The sequence below is a fragment of the Hydra vulgaris genome, chromosome 12 (assembly GCF_038396675.1).
Source record: "Hydra vulgaris chromosome 12, alternate assembly HydraT2T_AEP".
Lineage (NCBI taxonomy): Eukaryota > Metazoa > Cnidaria > Hydrozoa > Anthoathecata > Hydridae > Hydra > Hydra vulgaris.
In genome coordinates, this window is record NC_088931.1 from 28,967,134 (window position 1) to 28,985,036 (window position 17,903).

Here is a 17,903-nt window from a genome sequence, read left to right on the forward strand (position 1 = left end):
AGTATCTAAATTATGACCTGGCATCACTGGTTCAATGGTTGCAGTCAAACAAAATATCTTTGAATGTCAAAAAAACTGAATAAGTTCTATTTAAACCTCAAGGCAAAAAAATTTCCAAAAACCTTAATTTTAGAATTTTTTTTTTTTTAAACATCTTCTCTTCCAACAAGGCTGCAAGCAACCACTAATTAAAGTTAGAAGTTACTGGAAGACAAAAGATAAAGATTGTAGAGCAAGATAACGATTGATGAACGACTTAAAAGATTGCAAATTATATGAATCAGGAAAGCAAGATGAAGGAAGCGAATTCCAAAAAGGTGATGTTCATGGAAAAAAACTAGACGAATAAGCGTTTTTAGAGCACATATGAACAGTCACAGAAAAGGATCAGACTTAATTAAATGAGGAGTAACACGAGAATGAATTTTAGTAGATTGCACAAGAGGCGCTAGCTCTTTAGAGCAGTGCCCATTATAGTGTTTGTAGAAAAGAGAAAGAGAAGCAACATTATGACAATGTGATAATAGTTGGAGGTTGGCTGCAAGACCAGGTTCAACTATGTTTACAATGCGTTTTTGCACCTTGTCTAAAAGAGAAAGGGCATCATTAGAAGAACCGCCCCAGATATGGCAACAGTATTCCATACAAGTTCGTATTTGAGATATAGAATCTGAAGTAAGAAAGTGTCGAGCTTGATAAAGAGATGCAACCTCAGCAGATGCTAATTTTGCAACGTATTTGATATATGGTTTCCGAGAAAAATCACAAGTAAGAGTTAATTCAAGAAGATAAAGAGTAAATGACTCGAGTAAATCACCGTTCATAAATATAGGAAGATCTAAATTATTGCGATAACGATTGACTGAAAAAAATTAAGTTTTATCTTAATTAAAGTTCAACAGCCACTGTGAGCCCCATGCTGTAGCAGAAGTGAGATCCTTTTCAAGCTCAAATGCCCTCTCCAAGCAATCGGATAGTGTTGGTTTCTTATCACGACAAGAATAAAATGGTAGTACCTTGAGAAACCCTTGAAGTTACAGAATAAGAAGAAGAGTGCTGTCCATTGAGGACAACTTTTATACTAAGATTGGAAAGGAAAGATTCAATAATCATAAAGATATATCATAAGAAGAAAGTTTATGGAGAAGACCAGCATGCCAAACTTTATCAAAAGCTTTAGAAATGTCAAGAGCGATGACCTTAACCTCTCCACCTTTATCTAATGCATGATAAAATCTATCAGTTACTACTGTTAGCAAATCAGCTGTAGAACGAGAAGATGGAAATCCATATTGATGGTCAGAAAGTAAGTTATTAGATTCAAGATGAGAAATTAGGTTTTTGTTAATTAAAGATTCAAAAACCTTGCTTATGATAGGAAGAAGACTAATGGGATGGTAGTTAGACGAATCAGATCGCTCTCCAGAATTTTTGAAGATAGGGATAACAGATGCCGCTTTCCAGCAGGCTGAAAAACAAGACTCTTATAAGCACTTTTTGAATAGTTTTGAGAGTATAGACAACAGCTCTGGAGAACACTTCTGCAAGACAATAACAGGTATGTTGTCCGGGCCACAAGCTGTAGAAGAGTCTAGGCAGGAAATCGCTTTAGATACAGAAGCTAGAGTGATAGGAATGTCAAGCAATGGATCAAACTGTTTGTTGGCAATATCAGGTAGAACGCAACTAATGGAATGAAGAGATTATATCGATGAAAAGTTCTTAACAAACAGTTCTGCTTTGTCTTTAGGTGAGGTGACAAAGTCTGAACCATACAAGAGAGGTAGAATTAAAGATTTGCCCTTATTATTAATACTATTAAAGATTCTCCAGAAGTCATAAGAGCCTAATTTTTGAGATGAGATACAAGATTTCATGACCTAAGAATACTTTTTTTAAAAAAGGCTTTGGAGTTAGACAAAACCTTTTTACAATGGTTTCTAGCAGTAATAAACAGACATCTGTATTCTGGAAAATTGTTTTGCTGATAAATATGAAAGTAACTGTTTCGATTGGCAATCGCAGCAGCACAGTGTGAGGAAAACCATGGAGGAGAGTGAGGCTTGACCTGGAATTGTCGAGAGGGAACAAAAGATTCCATGCCAGCCTGAATCCACAAAGTTTAATAAGAAGCACATTTCTTGACAGGAAGACAAAAGATTTCTACCCAAGGGCCATCACGAAGAAAATCACAGAAAGAATCCCAGTTTACAGTTTACAGTTCAACTTTACTGTAGTTTGTTTTTTTTTTTTTTTTTTAGATTATTCACCTCCCCAAGGCCCAAGGGGGGCCACTACAGTCGAGGAGGCTACTCAATTTTTTGTGTTTTTATTTTTATTTTTAGTTGTTATTCGTGGTACAACCCTCTCTCAACCCTTTAACTCCGAAACACAAACCTTTCCGAGCAAGGCCGCTGCGCGGAGAAACTAAGTTGAGCGCGGTACTTCCAGGGACGTGGTGGGAGTCGAACTCCGAACCTCTCGCTTATGAAGCGAGCGCTCTTACCACTACACCACTACCGCAGTTGTAAGAGGTACAATAGTATGGGAATTCAGGTGATGAAGAAGAATGAGATATTAGTTTTAGAGAGATCAAACTGTGATTAGAAGAACCTGAGCACTGACTAGGATCAGAAATAAGACATAAGTCGAGTAGAGAAGGTAAATGATTCGGGTTGTCTGAAAAACGATTTGGAAAGTTGACTATTTGAGTTAGGGATTGAGAAAGGCAAAAGTGGTGGGCTTTAATATCTGCAGAATCACAGTCACTAGAGCCAAGCCATTCAGAGTGGTGAGCATTAAAGTCACCAACAACAACTATACTAGCTGATGGATAAAGAGGGAGGGCTTGGTCAATATGATCAGAAATAACAATTTTAGAATTAGTGGTCAAAAACTAAATATTGTAGATAAAATAAAAATCTGAGCATATTATTAGATGAAAATCTTTTGTTCATTCAACAAATTAAATCCATATCAAACAAACCAAGTCGAGCAAATGGAATGCTTACCAAAATAAGGCATTTTGTGAATTAGGAAACCCTTGTGAATATTTGGCATGTTATTTTTAACTCCCATCTACGCTATGATTGTCAGATATGGGGACAAAGTTCATCGGTTTATAAAAAAAACCTTATAAATCTCCAGAATAAATCTTTAAGAATAATTCACTTTCAACCTAACATTTATAGCTCTGACATACTATATAATATTTCTAAAATTTTAAAGCTTGATGAACTTATCTACTTATCAAACTGTGTTCTTGTATGGAACATTGTCCACAGTAATACGCCCAGCTGCTTCACTAGCTACTTTAAATTCACAAATGATATTCATAGTTATAAACTTAGGTTTGTATCTTATTGTAGTCTCTCTATGCCTTTAAAATAAACACATAAGTATGGCATAAAGTCAATCAAGTATCAATCAATTCACTGTTGGAACTCTCTTCCTGTTGAAACTAAAAAAATATTCTCCAAAATGAGAAATAGAAATGCCTACATAACCAATGTAAAAAAGTTTATCCTCAATAAAAATAATCAATGAACTATCAGTTATGCAATCACCCCCTAGCTATTCTCTATAACTAAATTTTTAATATATTAAAAGTATAAAACTCATAAATAAAAAATAACAATAACAATATAAAACCAAAAAATAGAAATAAAAATATAAAACTCATAAAATAAAAACATAAAACTCTAAAAATAAAACATAAAAAATATATAAATGTTCATTTAGTCACAACCAAATACCCTCATTTTCATCATCCTGTAAAGTTTATATGGCTCTAAAATTTGTGGCATTTTTACTAAACCATTTAACATGTAATATTATAAACAATAATCTATTTTCAATGCAATCACCCTGCTTAATTCTCTATAACAATTTTTTTTATTCATTCTTTTGATTATACTTTATTGCATATTCAATATTTTTATTTCCTTATAAAATACTATGCTTAAATTACTCTGGCACATAACAAAACTCTGCTAGGACTTCTCCTTCTTTGACTTTTCCTTTCAAGTCATTAAACTTCTCTCCATTTTTTTTCCTTATTTTTACCTGTTATATTTTTTGTTATTGATATTATTATGATTTTTATATTTTTTATTTTGCATTATTATTAATGATTATCACTATTATATATATAGATAAATACATAGTAAAATATATATCTATATATAGTAAAATATATATACAGATTATACTTTTTTATATTACTGCATTTAATATTATTATTACTATTATTGTTATTATTTATTATTATTACTTATTATTTTTATCATTATTGTTATTGTCATGCTATAATTTATACCATCATAGGTCTTTACACGCCATCAGTTTATAACTGTTTGTAAATGTCCCTCACGATTGTATAAATATACAGTTATTATTAAAGTAAAATTATATTGATTTGATTTGACTATAATATTATGATAAATGTTATACAATTTTTACAAAATTGTACATTTACTATAATTAATGATTAATAAATATTTACTATAATTAATGATTAATAAGCAACATAAACAAATTTTGCATGAGCTGTTCAGATTGCAATCCTAATCCCACGCAATACACTTATTAATAATAATAGTACTTTTGTTAATGTTTAATAAAAATGTTAGATTAAATGAAATACTGATTAGATGTGGAGATGCAAATGAGCATTATGGTGATTCATCATATATCTTATATGATATAAGACAAATTGATTTAGAAATCATTGTGCTCTATCTTGCCTGTGTTTTTCTATCCATTAAAGTACTACACATTAAAAATTGTTTTTTTTGAAGCATATTTAGGGGTTGCAATTATTTGTTTAATATTCGTATTATGTTATCAGCAATATGGCTTACAGCGTAAAATATAGTTTTTCAATATATTGAATTAATTATTTGTTGATTTCCAGGTTACAAATTAATCATTAAATCAGAAAGTGTAATGTAAAAAATTATAAATCATTGATTTAGAATTTTTGTGGTTTTTCATTTACATTAAATTTTCTGATTTAATGATTAATTTGTAAGCTGGAAATCAACAAATAATTAACTCAATATATTGAAAAACTAAAATTTACGCTGTAAGCCATATTGCTGTCTGCTAAAGAGGGCCATTGTGCGTAAGACCAAAAATAATATTTTGACCAGGATCAATGCTGGGTGTTTAATTTGCCATATTTGATTACATATATGTTGTTACTTATTGTAGATAATTACGGTCATTATGCAAATGACTGTTAAGGACTTTAGTTATGCGATTGCGTTTATGTTTTTGTAAGTTAGTTATGAAAAGAAGAAAGCTGAGTTAAGATCTTTGTTATTATACATGACGCTATGAGTAGGATTATTATATATAATATAAATGACATTGAATAAAACATTTAGCCGTGTAAGTCAAACACTGGAAAACAAAGTTAAGATCAAAAGTCAACGAACTAAATAAAAAAATAAAAAATAAATAAAAAAAACAACAACAAAAAAGAAAAGAATGGCAACAACAAGAAATAAAACCCAAATCCAATCCATCATGCAAGCATAAATGACTGAATTGATGAAACAATTGATTACATCACAAAATCACATAACACATCCACTTAAAGGAATTCGACCATCCATAGAAGCAGACAATCTGAAAATAAATGGCTAAATTTTCATGAGATATAAAAAAGCCATTAAACTAAATCAAGAAAAATATATAATGAATTATGACTGGCTTGCAGTACATCAATCAGCAAGATGCTATTAAATTTTTTCGGTATGGAAAATTTATACAATTTTCCTATTATTTATTTATTTATTTTAGATACAACTGCTATTGAGTAATATTCTGTGAATCTAAAAAATAATTGTTAGACTATGGCAGTCCAATTGTTTTTCAATATTGGTATCACTTTATGATAAATGTTTATCAAGTCTATTTTAAAGTTGGAAGACATTATCAGCCTCATCAACTTCTTTTGGGAGTTGATTCTAATATGTAACGATTCTGTTAGTGAAGAAGAATTCTCTTTGGCAAATGTTTATCTCAGTTTGCTTGATGATGGGGTCTTGATTATTTCTAATTGCTCCTGCAGGACCTTGGAGCTGATGTCAGTGTGGTTTATTTATTGGGACCTGCCAGTTTACTTTTATAAAGCTATTGGAAATTTTAAAATAATTAATTAACATTCCTCTAATTTTTCTATCTATAAGGGGGTAAACTAAGAATTTTAAATCTTGATTCATAATTAAGTTTACATAAAGCAGGCACTAGTTTGGTAGCTTGTTTTTGAATTTTTTTAGGATTTTCCATGTTATTTTTTTCTTTAAGGATTCCATGCTGAAGAAAATGTTTCAAGATGAGGTCTTAAAAATGATGTGTACAAAATCTTGAATGATTTTATGTTCCAATAAATGAAAGTTCATTTAAGCATTCCAAGAATACAATTAGCTTTTGACACGGCTTTTGGCATTGGATTTCCCATTTTAAGTTCTTTGTAATTATAATATCAAGATCACGCTCGGATATTGTTTCCTGTAATTCCTGACCAGTTATATAATATTTATGTTTATAAATGTTGTTATTTGTTTTTTTTCTTATATACATAACTTTACATTTATCATTATTAAATTTCATATGCCAGTCTTCAGCCCATTTCGCAGCTGTGTCAATGTCTTTTTGAAATGAAATGCTATCCATTGGATTTTTTATGATCGCAATAAGTTTTGTATCATCTGCAAAAAGCCTAATGAAATTTATTGTTACTTCTGGCATATCATTAATTAATATAACAAAAAATAGAGTTCCTAAACTAGAACCCTGTTAAATTCGCTAACTACATTGCACCAATCAGAACGATAATTACCCATAACTACTCTCTGCTTCCTTCCTTTAATGAATGAGCTACACCATTTAAGAAGATTGCCTTAATACCATAAGCTTCAAGTTTTGAGAGAGCTCAGAGAGCAAATTGTTATCAATGAGATGTTTTGTGATTTAACTTTTTTTTATTATTTTTTCTATGATTTTGCATACTACAGACATGAGTGCATCGGGTGAGTGCATAGTTTAATGAGTTTGTTCTGCTGTCTTTTTTTGAAAACTGGTGACAGATTTGCTTCTTTCCATTTTATTGGGATGCATCCAGCTTCACATGAATGTTTAAAAATAATTGATAATATTTTTGAGTAGCTATATGAACAGTTTTTTAATAAATATGGGTAGATCCCATCAGCACCAGCTTGTTTGTATTCAATTTGCAAATCAAGTTTTATTTTAATAATTAAGCTCTCAAAAAAATCAGCGTTGAATGATTTGCAGATTGATTTTGTTCTTTATTTAAAATTAGATGTTTTTTATTATTTTGAACAGTGTTAAATAAATTATAAAAATGGAAGTTGAATTGATTGCAAATTTCTTGTCTATCAACTAAGGTTACGCCATCATTTGTAATGAGCGAATATATTTTTTGATGATTTTTTGTTTTACTATTTGCATATGCGTATATAAATTTAGGATTTAGCTTAGCTTTTTTGATCAAATTGGATTCGTAATTTATTAATTCTGGGCTATAATAAGCTCAGTTCACATAAAAACAGTAGCTATAAAATCAATTCAATCAGAAGTTGAAAATGACTATTATACGTAGTTATTGTAGTTTTTTTTTTCGGAAACATCTTCCAACAAGGCTGCTGACAACCACTATTAGAGTTGAAAGTTACTCTAAGAATCAAGATCAAGATAAAGATAAGATCATGTTTAAAGAAGCAAACTAGATAAATAAGATTTTTTTGAACACATACACCTTATTTACACAATGGAACATTTGACAGAATATTTTGCAATACAGGAACATGAACAAATGTACTTTCGTGTGAACCCAACTTGAATAAAAATTCCCAGAAAACTTGAGGAACTTTTGAACCGCATAGCTAACCTAGAACAAGTTAATGTTCCGGAACATTTTTTGTTTTTGTTTAAAAAAGATGGCGCTTTTTTTTGTGTGCTTATTTTATTTTTTTCAGAAAAAGTGTCTTCGTATATGCTAGTATATAATAAAATGTAACAGAAAAAATTTACAAGATTGTGACTTCAGTGTTGGTTGATTTATGTTTGACTTTAAAATGACTATTTAGTGTGAGTTCTACACAAAATTTGAGTTGTGTTTACATTAATTTAAATTAAATTAATGTAAACACAGTTTGAGTTGCTTTTACATTAAATTTTATTGTAAAAGCAACTCAAACTATAAAATTTCACATTAGTTTTCACATAGTGGCATATTTAATGATCAAATATGCAATTTGAAGTAAACTATTTATTAGGCAATACCTAGTTTAGGCCTAATTAACCAAACTAAATTTTGTCACACTGAAACTTCTTTTTAATTATAGTTAAAGTATGACTTAGTAATGCTTTAACTATAGCAGATTAGATTAGAAGCAGATTATTCTTTATTCAAACCTCAAGCTCAAATAATTTTTTAGTCATTGACTAGTTGTATCTTGACTTTGTTATCATTGAGTTAACTTAATGTAAATTTTCTTTTTTTTTTTTTGTTATTTCACCTCCCCAAGGCCCAGAAGGCCACTACAGACAAGGAGGCTATTTAATTGTGGTTATAACCCTCTCTCAACTCTATAACTCCCAAACACAAACCTTGACGAACAAAGCCTCTGCGCTGAAAAACAAGTTGAGTGTGGTTCTACCAGGGACGTGGTGGCGATCGAACTTAGAGCCTCTCACTTATGAAGCGAGCACTCTACCACTACACCACTACCGCATAAATTAATATTAAAACATCATTTGAGCTTAAGGTTTAAATAAAGAATAATCTGAATTACTTTACAATCAGTATAAATTGTGTATGTATCTAAATAGGTCATACAAATAATTATGTCATGCAAACTCTGAGCCTTTAGCTAAAGCATTCTTAAACAAAAATAAATAATTTCTAGAGTTTAAGGGTTAGGCATATATCTTGTCTAGAATATGCATGATGTAATGTATTTAATGTAGACACAATGTATTCTCTAACCTTCCTTGATTTTAATTAAATGTTATGTTTATGAATGTATTTATGTAATTTTAATAATTGTTCAGGAAGATATAAGTGAAAAAAAGAGTTTATTGGAAAAGCATCAAAAATATTTAGTGATTATTCAATTAAGAAGTAGATCATCAATCGATTATAAATCAATCGTCCATCCATATTTAAATTTAGCTGCTTTAAAGTTTAATCGACAAGTGGATCTAATTGAAAGAAATGTTTGGGTCAAACCGAAATTTTTTCAATGATCTAATAATATTTTTACTAGAATGGAGGAACTTGAATTTACATTTTTAACTAAATGTTTAACATTTAAGCAAACCTACCAAAACAATTAGAGAACCTATTTCAGTAATAAAACGCGTCACGTTGCATTGCATTATCTAGCTTCATGTGAAGACTTTTGTTTTGTGACCAGTCTTTTAGGATAGTCAAATATAGAAGAGTCAACTAAAGATCAAGCAATTTCTCATAATTATAAAGATTGTTCTTTTTGCCATCTTAGACTGTAGATACTGTTTTATTTATACAAACAAGTGTTGGATCACTAAGAAGAAATAATGATTATATTTAAAAGAAATCTTTTATTCAAAGCGATTCTAGATTTAAATCTATTTGATAAATATTGTAGCAAAGTTGTTTTAGAGTTTCTTTATCTTTGATGGTGGATTTCGCTATTCCTTTATTGCGCCATTTGTTAAAACCTTATCTTGAGCATATGGAGCTTAATGATTTTCAAAAAACTAGAAGAATGGTTGAGAATGCTTTTGGACATTTTAAAGTTTGGCTATGTCATTTGCAAGCATATGGAATTTGATATTAACTTTGGTACAAAAATTATTAATGCTTGCATCACTTTTCACCACATTTGTGAATATCATGAAGATATTATTAAAATAGAGTTACTTTATTTTAATAATATCATGAAGATATTATTAAAATAAAGTAGAGTTTGCAATGAGAAGCTTAAGCTTCATCATTGTGATGACTGTCTGGCTTAATCTAATATAGTTTCTTATGCAAGGAGTATTGGACCAGGAAAAAATAATTTTGATTGTTGCTAAATATCTTAATGAAAGGAACCAATAAATATAAATAATAGTATTACTGTTTAAATCTTTATCAGTAGTATGTAAGGTATTATCACGTGTTTATTAGTTTATACATAATTTAAGGTGGTAGTACCCTTTAAGAGGAAAAAAATTTAAAACTTGATATTATATGGGAACATTTATATTTTTCTGAAGTGTTAGATTAAATCATTTCGAAAAATAACAAAACTAATTTTTTTTTACCCCCTGCTCAATAATTATGCGCATAAATTAGCAAAATTTAGGCCAAAAAATGGAACTTTTTTTAACAAGAATATCTTGAGAACCATACATATTATATAAACCAAACTTTATAAGTGGTTTTATAGATGTTCAAAAAATGTGCTGAATATAACAACAATAAACAACATTTAATAACTTTAAAATCATTAAATTCTATCAATAAAAAGAAAAAAGTATAAGTACAGCTTGTTAAAATTCAAATTTTAATAGTTTAATATAAAAAAAAGTTAACTTTCTTTGGTTCAGCACATCACAAATACACTCAGGAATAGTTGCTGAAAATTTGAAAGAATTCCAATGAGCGGTTAAAAAGTTATCTTTGTTAAAAAATTAAAAGATACGTAAAAAGTGAATCGCTAGAAAAACACAATTTAAAATTTTTTACTCAATTAAACCTACTAAAAACCACCACTGTTGTATATGGTGCAAAATATCAAGTTGCTAAATATCAACTCAATCAAACAGCAAATATATATTCTTATTATTATTACATCTTATCACAACTATTAGAAGTTTATATTAGTTAGTTTGCTATTATTAAATATTCTTGTATGATTTTCTAGTTAAAATGTTGAAATAGTTAAAATCATTCTAATTATTATAGAACTTTAGAAAAAGACTGTCCTTTCTGCCTGCATTTTAAAGCATCTGAAGATGGACAATCATTAGTTTTGCAAGATATGGATAATAATCACAATCATGAAGTTTCTGAAGTAAGTTATAAATTTATTTATTTTATCATACTTCTTCAGATTACTTGATTGTATTTCTCACAGATAAACAACTTTGATTTTTATTGTTTTGTCTTCTTTTGAATATCCATCAGGTTCTCTATAAACACCTAATCAATGAAAGCTTCCAGACTATGCTATTCATAAAGCTAAAGAGTTGATAAATTTAAAGCCAAACAAAAAGCTGCTACAAAAGGAATTAATTAATTCTACAGGCAAAGTTATAACTCTTAGAGATATGTCGAATATTGCTGCTTCATCTTACAAAAATAATAGCCGAAATGATATCACATCCTTTGTGACAGCTTTAAAAGAAAAATATAGTAAGTAGTCTTTAAAATGCTTTTGCACTGTTATTGCTACGTTTACTATTAATTTATGAATGTATCAAAATTTAATACACCTAGAAAATGCAGATATTCATAAAATATGGTTAAAAGTAAATGCTGATAGACCAAAAATGTTTGAAAAAATGTTGCCCATAATGCTTAAAATAATTTTTATTTGACAAATTTATCATTATAAAAACGTATTTAATTCAAGCAGTTTCTATTAAAAGCTTTGTTATTATAATAGAACTATAGTTGTATCAAAAGTAGTCTCATTTTTGCGTGCTAGAAATAGAAAAGAATTATTTGCACTTAAATGTTGAATGAATGAGTTTGATACTTATATATCTCGTAAATTGCTAATGAAAAATGTTTTAAAAAAACTTTAAATTAAAGTAAGCTATTCAGGACCAGGTTAGGTTATCCTGCTATTCTTAACATATAATCCATTACAACCTGCTTCATCTTAATGTTAGGAAGATCATCTAGTTGTAAAAATTGCTTCAACTCTTTTATAGTGGCATTTATACATCACTATGGAGAACCATCCAAACCACACAAGTGTGGAAAAATGGATGTAAAACTTACCCAAAGTTCTTAATAGTAATGGCTCAACACAAAAATAATTTTGCAGATTATGCTAATTTTTTTAAAGTATATTTCATGTACTCAAAAAGAAGTAAAAACTATTTACATAAAAAATATTATTAAATATACCAGGTCTATAAGTATGAAATGAGTGTTTTTTTTCAAAATAAAACACTATTTTCTAATGGAAAAGTATAAAATATTTTATTCAAAGTATTTGCCATTTCTTTCTACACATTTTGACCACCTTTCTGGCAATTTGTTGATACCACGCCAATAAAACTGATCGTTTTTTGAGGCTTATTTGGAGACCCATTTTTCGACGTAGGAATTGAAGTGTTGCTCATTCAATGCGCGTCCTATCGATGGAAACAAATGGTAGTCGGAAGGAGCCAAGTCTGGTGAATACGGCTGGTGAGATAACTCTTCCCAGCCAAGTGATGTTATCATTTCCTTGACGGCTTTTGCTGTATGACTCGGAGCATTATCATGCAACAAAATTACCTTTCCATGTCTTCTGGCCCATTCTGGGCCAGAAGACATGGAAAGGTAATTTTGCTCCTATTTTACAAGTTTTAAAGCCTTAACTAAATCTTGATAATTTGCAACTCTCAATCGGATATTATTATTGGAGACTGAATTTCACTGAAAGCCATTTTAAAGCATTTGCTCAACTTGATAAAATGATCAATCATATCAAATAATGAGTTCCAACGTGTCTTTTAGTCTAAAATAAGTTTAATTTTGAAATTTGATTTTGATTCTGATCATTCTTGTCTTTAAATGGTGAGTAGTCTGGTTTTACATCTTGTGCATTTAAATTTATATTTTTATATTTTTGTACCTATAGATCTTTTAATCGTGAAATAATTACTATTAAGCTTGGTATAACAAATGGTCAACATACATCTTGTCTTGAGCAAATTCAGAAATTAGCTTATGCAAAATCAAAAGAGCAATATAATGAAATTTTTAAAGTATTTAATTCTTCAGCACCAACCACAGTTTTGGAATATTTTAACGATAACTGGCACAATATTCGTAATGAGTGGGTTTTGGGATTTAACTATGCTTGCTCAAATTTTATGAACACAACTAATAATCGCTTAGAAAATTTCAACAGAAAACTAAAAGAGGTTATTGACCTTAATAGTACTTTTGAAAGCTTCCTTGATATGTTTTATGTTTTGTTAACCTCAATGCGAAATGAAAGAGACTATAAAACTTTTTTTCAAGTGCAGAAAATTTGTGTTGATATGTTTGATTCTAATTCAGCTGAGGCAAATTATAAGTAAATTCTTACATCCTATGCATTTGATCAAGTACTAAAACAAATTACTTTGCGTTGCAAAGTCAATGTTTTACTAGTTGAAAATAAAAAGTATGTAGTTAATAGCAGTGAAGATTTGCTTAAAGTTACTTTTAACTTGTGTGATTGTATGTTTTGCAAGTTCATGAGTCTGCCATGTCGCCATATCTTTGCTGTTCGCCAGTTGCTAGAGATAAATCTCTTTGATGCTGTGCTATGTCGAGAAAGATGGACCGGGAGTTATCACCAGCATCAGCGAGTTTTTAATACACCTGCCATAACTGAAGAATCTAGTTTAGCGTTTTATGTAGCTCCAAAAAAAAAAAACTCTCAGCATGAAATATTCAAGCTTGCTCTTCATGCAACTTCATCTATAGCAAATCTAGTATCAGAGTCTACTGGACATGCTTTTGAACAGAGAATGAACGTTCTTAAAGCATTGCAAAAGGATTGGGAAGAGGGAAAAAATATGGTTGTAAATGAGCTTGAAGAGATAGACTTTAGCACATCTGATAATTTCTTATCTCCAGATTTTTCCATTGCAGTAGTACCTAAGGATAAACCAACATCATCATTAACTTTTAAGGAATTACTATACAGTTAAAAAATAGAAGACTTTATTGGAAACCCACAGAAAAAGGATAGTTTAATCAGAGATGGGGCATCAGTACAATCTGTTATTTATAAAACACAACCACACCCAGAAGAACGTTTTGTTGTGGAGAATGAAGCAGGTATTACAGGTAAATATATTTAAAAAAACATCATCTGCAATTGAAGATAAAATAATTGCAATATGAGTCATGATAAGTCTTAAGAATAAAATTGAACTACAGCAATTTGCAAATTTGTTTTAGATTCTTGCTTAAAGAAGATACAGTTGCCTTAATGTGTTGCCCTATGTGGACATCCAAAAAAGGCAACACTTACATCTATAGATTTTCCTAAAAAATGTCATCATCACTTCTGATGTCCCAATTTCTTTTGTGAAACTTGAATCTAATAAAAAACATGCTAGTATGTCAAAAATAACTGTTATTAATTTTATAAACACCTTTAGACACCTTTAAACACATATTGTTGTGTAGATACTCTTTAGGATATATGATAATTTCTTATCTCCAGATTTTTCCATTGCAGGAGTACCTGAGGATACACCAACATTGTCATTAACTGTTAAGGAATTACTTTACAGTGGAAAAATAGAAGACTTAATTGGAAACCCTCAGAAAAAGGATAGTTTAATCAGAGATGGGGCATCAGAACAATCTGTTGTTAGTAAAATACAATGACACCCAGAAGAATGTTTTGCTGTGGAGAATGAAGCAGGTATTGAAAGTAAATATAAATTTAAAATTTTTTATCTGCAATTTAAAAAAAGCAATTAAAGCATAAGCCATGGTAAGTCTTGTAAGGTTCAAATGTTTATTTTAGATTCTTTCTTAAAAAAGATAGTTACCTCAATGTGTTGCTCGATGTAGACGTCTGAAAGGTGCAACACGCACAACTATAGGTCTTCCTAAAAAACTTCAACAACACTCTTCTAATGTTCCAGTTCCTTTTGTGAAACTTGAACTTGCTAAAAGACATGCTATCAGGCAACCAAAAAAGTTGGTGCGGTTTATCCTAATTGCCTATTTCTAAGAAATGATGATTTTGCAAATAAATTAAAGCTTGTTTTAAGGAGAATCAATCAGTGTGTTTCATAAGTTTTATTAGTGCGTTTTAAATTTAAAAGTCTTAAGTGAAGTATGGTTGTGTCAGATGCGATAATTTGCGCCTGTTTACTTTATGAGTTCAAACTTGGAACCGAAGCTGCAGAAGCTTGTCGTAAGATATGCGCTGCTTTTGGGGAAAATACCGTAGCAGAACAGACGGGTCAAAAGTGGTTTAAAAAATTTTCTTCTGGAAATGAAAACCTTGAAGATGAACCAAGATCTGGAAGACCATCCATCGTAAACAACGAGGATATCAAGCTGGCAATCGAGCAGGACTCCAGTCAAACATGTCAGGACCTTGCCTTAAAATTTAATTTGAGTGATGAAACTATTCGTTTATATTTGCAACAACTTGGAAAACGTTGGAAGTTGAGCAAATGGGTACCTTATGAGTTGAGTGAAACAAACAAGCTTAACCATTTGTTCTTCATTGCTTTCCCGCCACAATTTAGTGCCATTTTTTTGACCGGATGTTGACCGAAAAATGGATTATGTACTGCAACAAAAAACGAACATATCATTGGCTAGCCAGTAGCGATCCAAAACCAATGACTCCTAAACCAAGCATTCACCAACAAGAGGTTTTACTGTGTGTATGGTGGGCTACAGCAGGTATCGTTCACTATGAGTTGCTACCAAGAGGACAAACCATTACTGCTGAGATATACTCAGCCCAATTGGACAGAGTTTCGGTTGCTCTTCACCAAAAACAAGCAGCTTTGGCAAACAGAAAAGGTGTTGTATTCCACCAGAACAATGCCAGACCGCACACCTTAAAAATCACGCGGGAAGCTCTAGCACATTTACAATGGGAGATTCTACCTCACCCTCTGTATTCACCAGATCTTGCGCCAAACAACTATCACCTGTTTTTGGCCCTGGATAATCATATGAGGAGTTGGCAGTTTTGAAATAGAGAAGATCTCGAAAATTAGTTAATTCAATTTTTTAGCTACCAAACTCAAGACTTTTATAAAAATGGAATATACCAGCTTGATTCACGATGGGAGAAAGTTATTCTTGCTGAAGGAGACTATTTTTCAGAATAAACTTTATTAAAACTGTTTTTATGTGTATTTATTTATGGATCTGCGAAACCGCATGAACTTTTTTGGTTGCCTGATAGTTTGTTAAAATTATGTTTTTTACATTTTATAAATACCTTCTTACCTTCATACATACAATACCTTAATCTTTTTATTTATTAATATCATTACAAATATAAACATGATCCATTGGTTGTAAATGTTTTTTTTACAACTAGCTGATAAGTTATTATTAAAAAAAAAATTGTTTTTATAATTAATATACATTTTTAGTTTAATTTTCCTTAGTAGGTGGTATTAGAAGTTTGTTTTTAATTAAAATCATTTTTTCTCTTACAGTGATGCTTGGTTGGTTTTTAAAAGCTGAGGATGTACAGAAGGCTCTTTCTGGCACCCTTATTGCTAGAAATGCTATAGAAAGAAGACCAAATTGTGTTTCATGGTCAGTTCTAGATGAAAATGCATTAGAATTGCTTTCGTCAATTCAATTATATTTTACCTTGGATGCATGGAAAGCCATTAATAAAGTAATCAATACTAAAAAAAACAAGACATCTGGCCTTGTGCTGTATGTATTCAGAAATGAATAGGAATCAACCTTAGTTATTAGGGAATAAAAATGTAAAATCAGTTTTAACAAAAATTATAATCTTTTTTTATTTATAGACTAATTTTTATTAATTATATTTATATAATTAATAAAAATTATATATATGAGTAATATACTTCTACGGTTTATATTATGAGTATAATATAAACCGTAGAAGTATTTATAAAAGTTTTATAAACAGTTTTGTATTTTGTGATTTGTTTATGTATTTTTTGAACCAAACAGTCATTCAGAAATGAATAGGAATCAACCTTAGTTATTAGTGAATAAAAAAGTAAAATCAGTTCTTATTAAAGTTAGAATCTTAATTTAATCATAGACTAATTTTTATTATTTATTTTCATGCCAATGTTTTAACTTTTGAAAGTAATTTTGTTTTCCTTAATCAAAATATACAGGTTTTGAAATATATATATATATACATATATATATATATATATATATATATATATATATATATATATATATATATACATACATACATACATACATACATACATACATACATACATACATACATACATACATACATACATACATACAAACACACACACACACACACACACACACACACACACACACACACACACACACACACACACACACACACACACACACAGAGTAAACTCGGTTATATATATATATATATATATATACTCGATATATATATTGGTATATATATATATATCGATATATATACTCGGTTATATATATATATATACTCGATATATATATATACACAGTAAACCCGGTTATTCGAACCGGCACTTATTCGAAGTTTCTGGTTTTTCGAAACAGACTCATACACCCAGTTATTCGAAGTTTCGGTTATTCGAAGTAAATTCTTGTTCTATAATAACCGGTAGTCTACTGTGTATATATGTGTGTGTGCGTGCGTGCGTGCGTGCGTGCGTGTGTGTGTGTGGTATAGATTATATACGAGTATAATATCAACTGTAGAAGTATTTATGAACGTTTTATACACTGTTTTGTATTTTTTTATGTATTTTTTGAACCAAACAGTCATTCAGAATTGAATAGGAATCAACCTTAGCTATTAGTGAATAAAAAAGTAAAATCAGTTTTAACAAAAATTAGATTCTTTTTTTAATCTTTATATATTAATTTTCAAATAATTTTTTACCTGAAAGTTTTTTTCCTTAATCAAAAGATATGAAATGCAAAGTCCTATAGTTAACCTTCT

General features: G+C 29.9%; 1 long non-coding RNA gene across 4 annotated transcripts in view; it reads left to right on the forward strand.

Annotated features, from left to right (window-relative positions):
• Positions 1 to 16,956, forward strand: part of LOC136088636 (uncharacterized) — a 22,602-nt gene extending 5,646 nt beyond the window's left edge. For 3 of the 4 annotated variants that reach the window (XR_010642338.1, XR_010642337.1, XR_010642340.1), the window contains exons 4-7: positions 10,973 to 11,081; positions 11,195 to 11,422; positions 14,466 to 14,654; positions 16,429 to 16,956. This is a non-coding gene — a long non-coding RNA (uncharacterized LOC136088636). The remainder of the gene's footprint in view (positions 1 to 10,972; positions 11,082 to 11,194; positions 11,423 to 14,465; positions 14,655 to 16,428) is intronic. The other variant, XR_010642339.1, reaches the window with a different exon arrangement.
• The last annotated feature ends 947 nt before the right edge of the window (positions 16,957 to 17,903 follow it).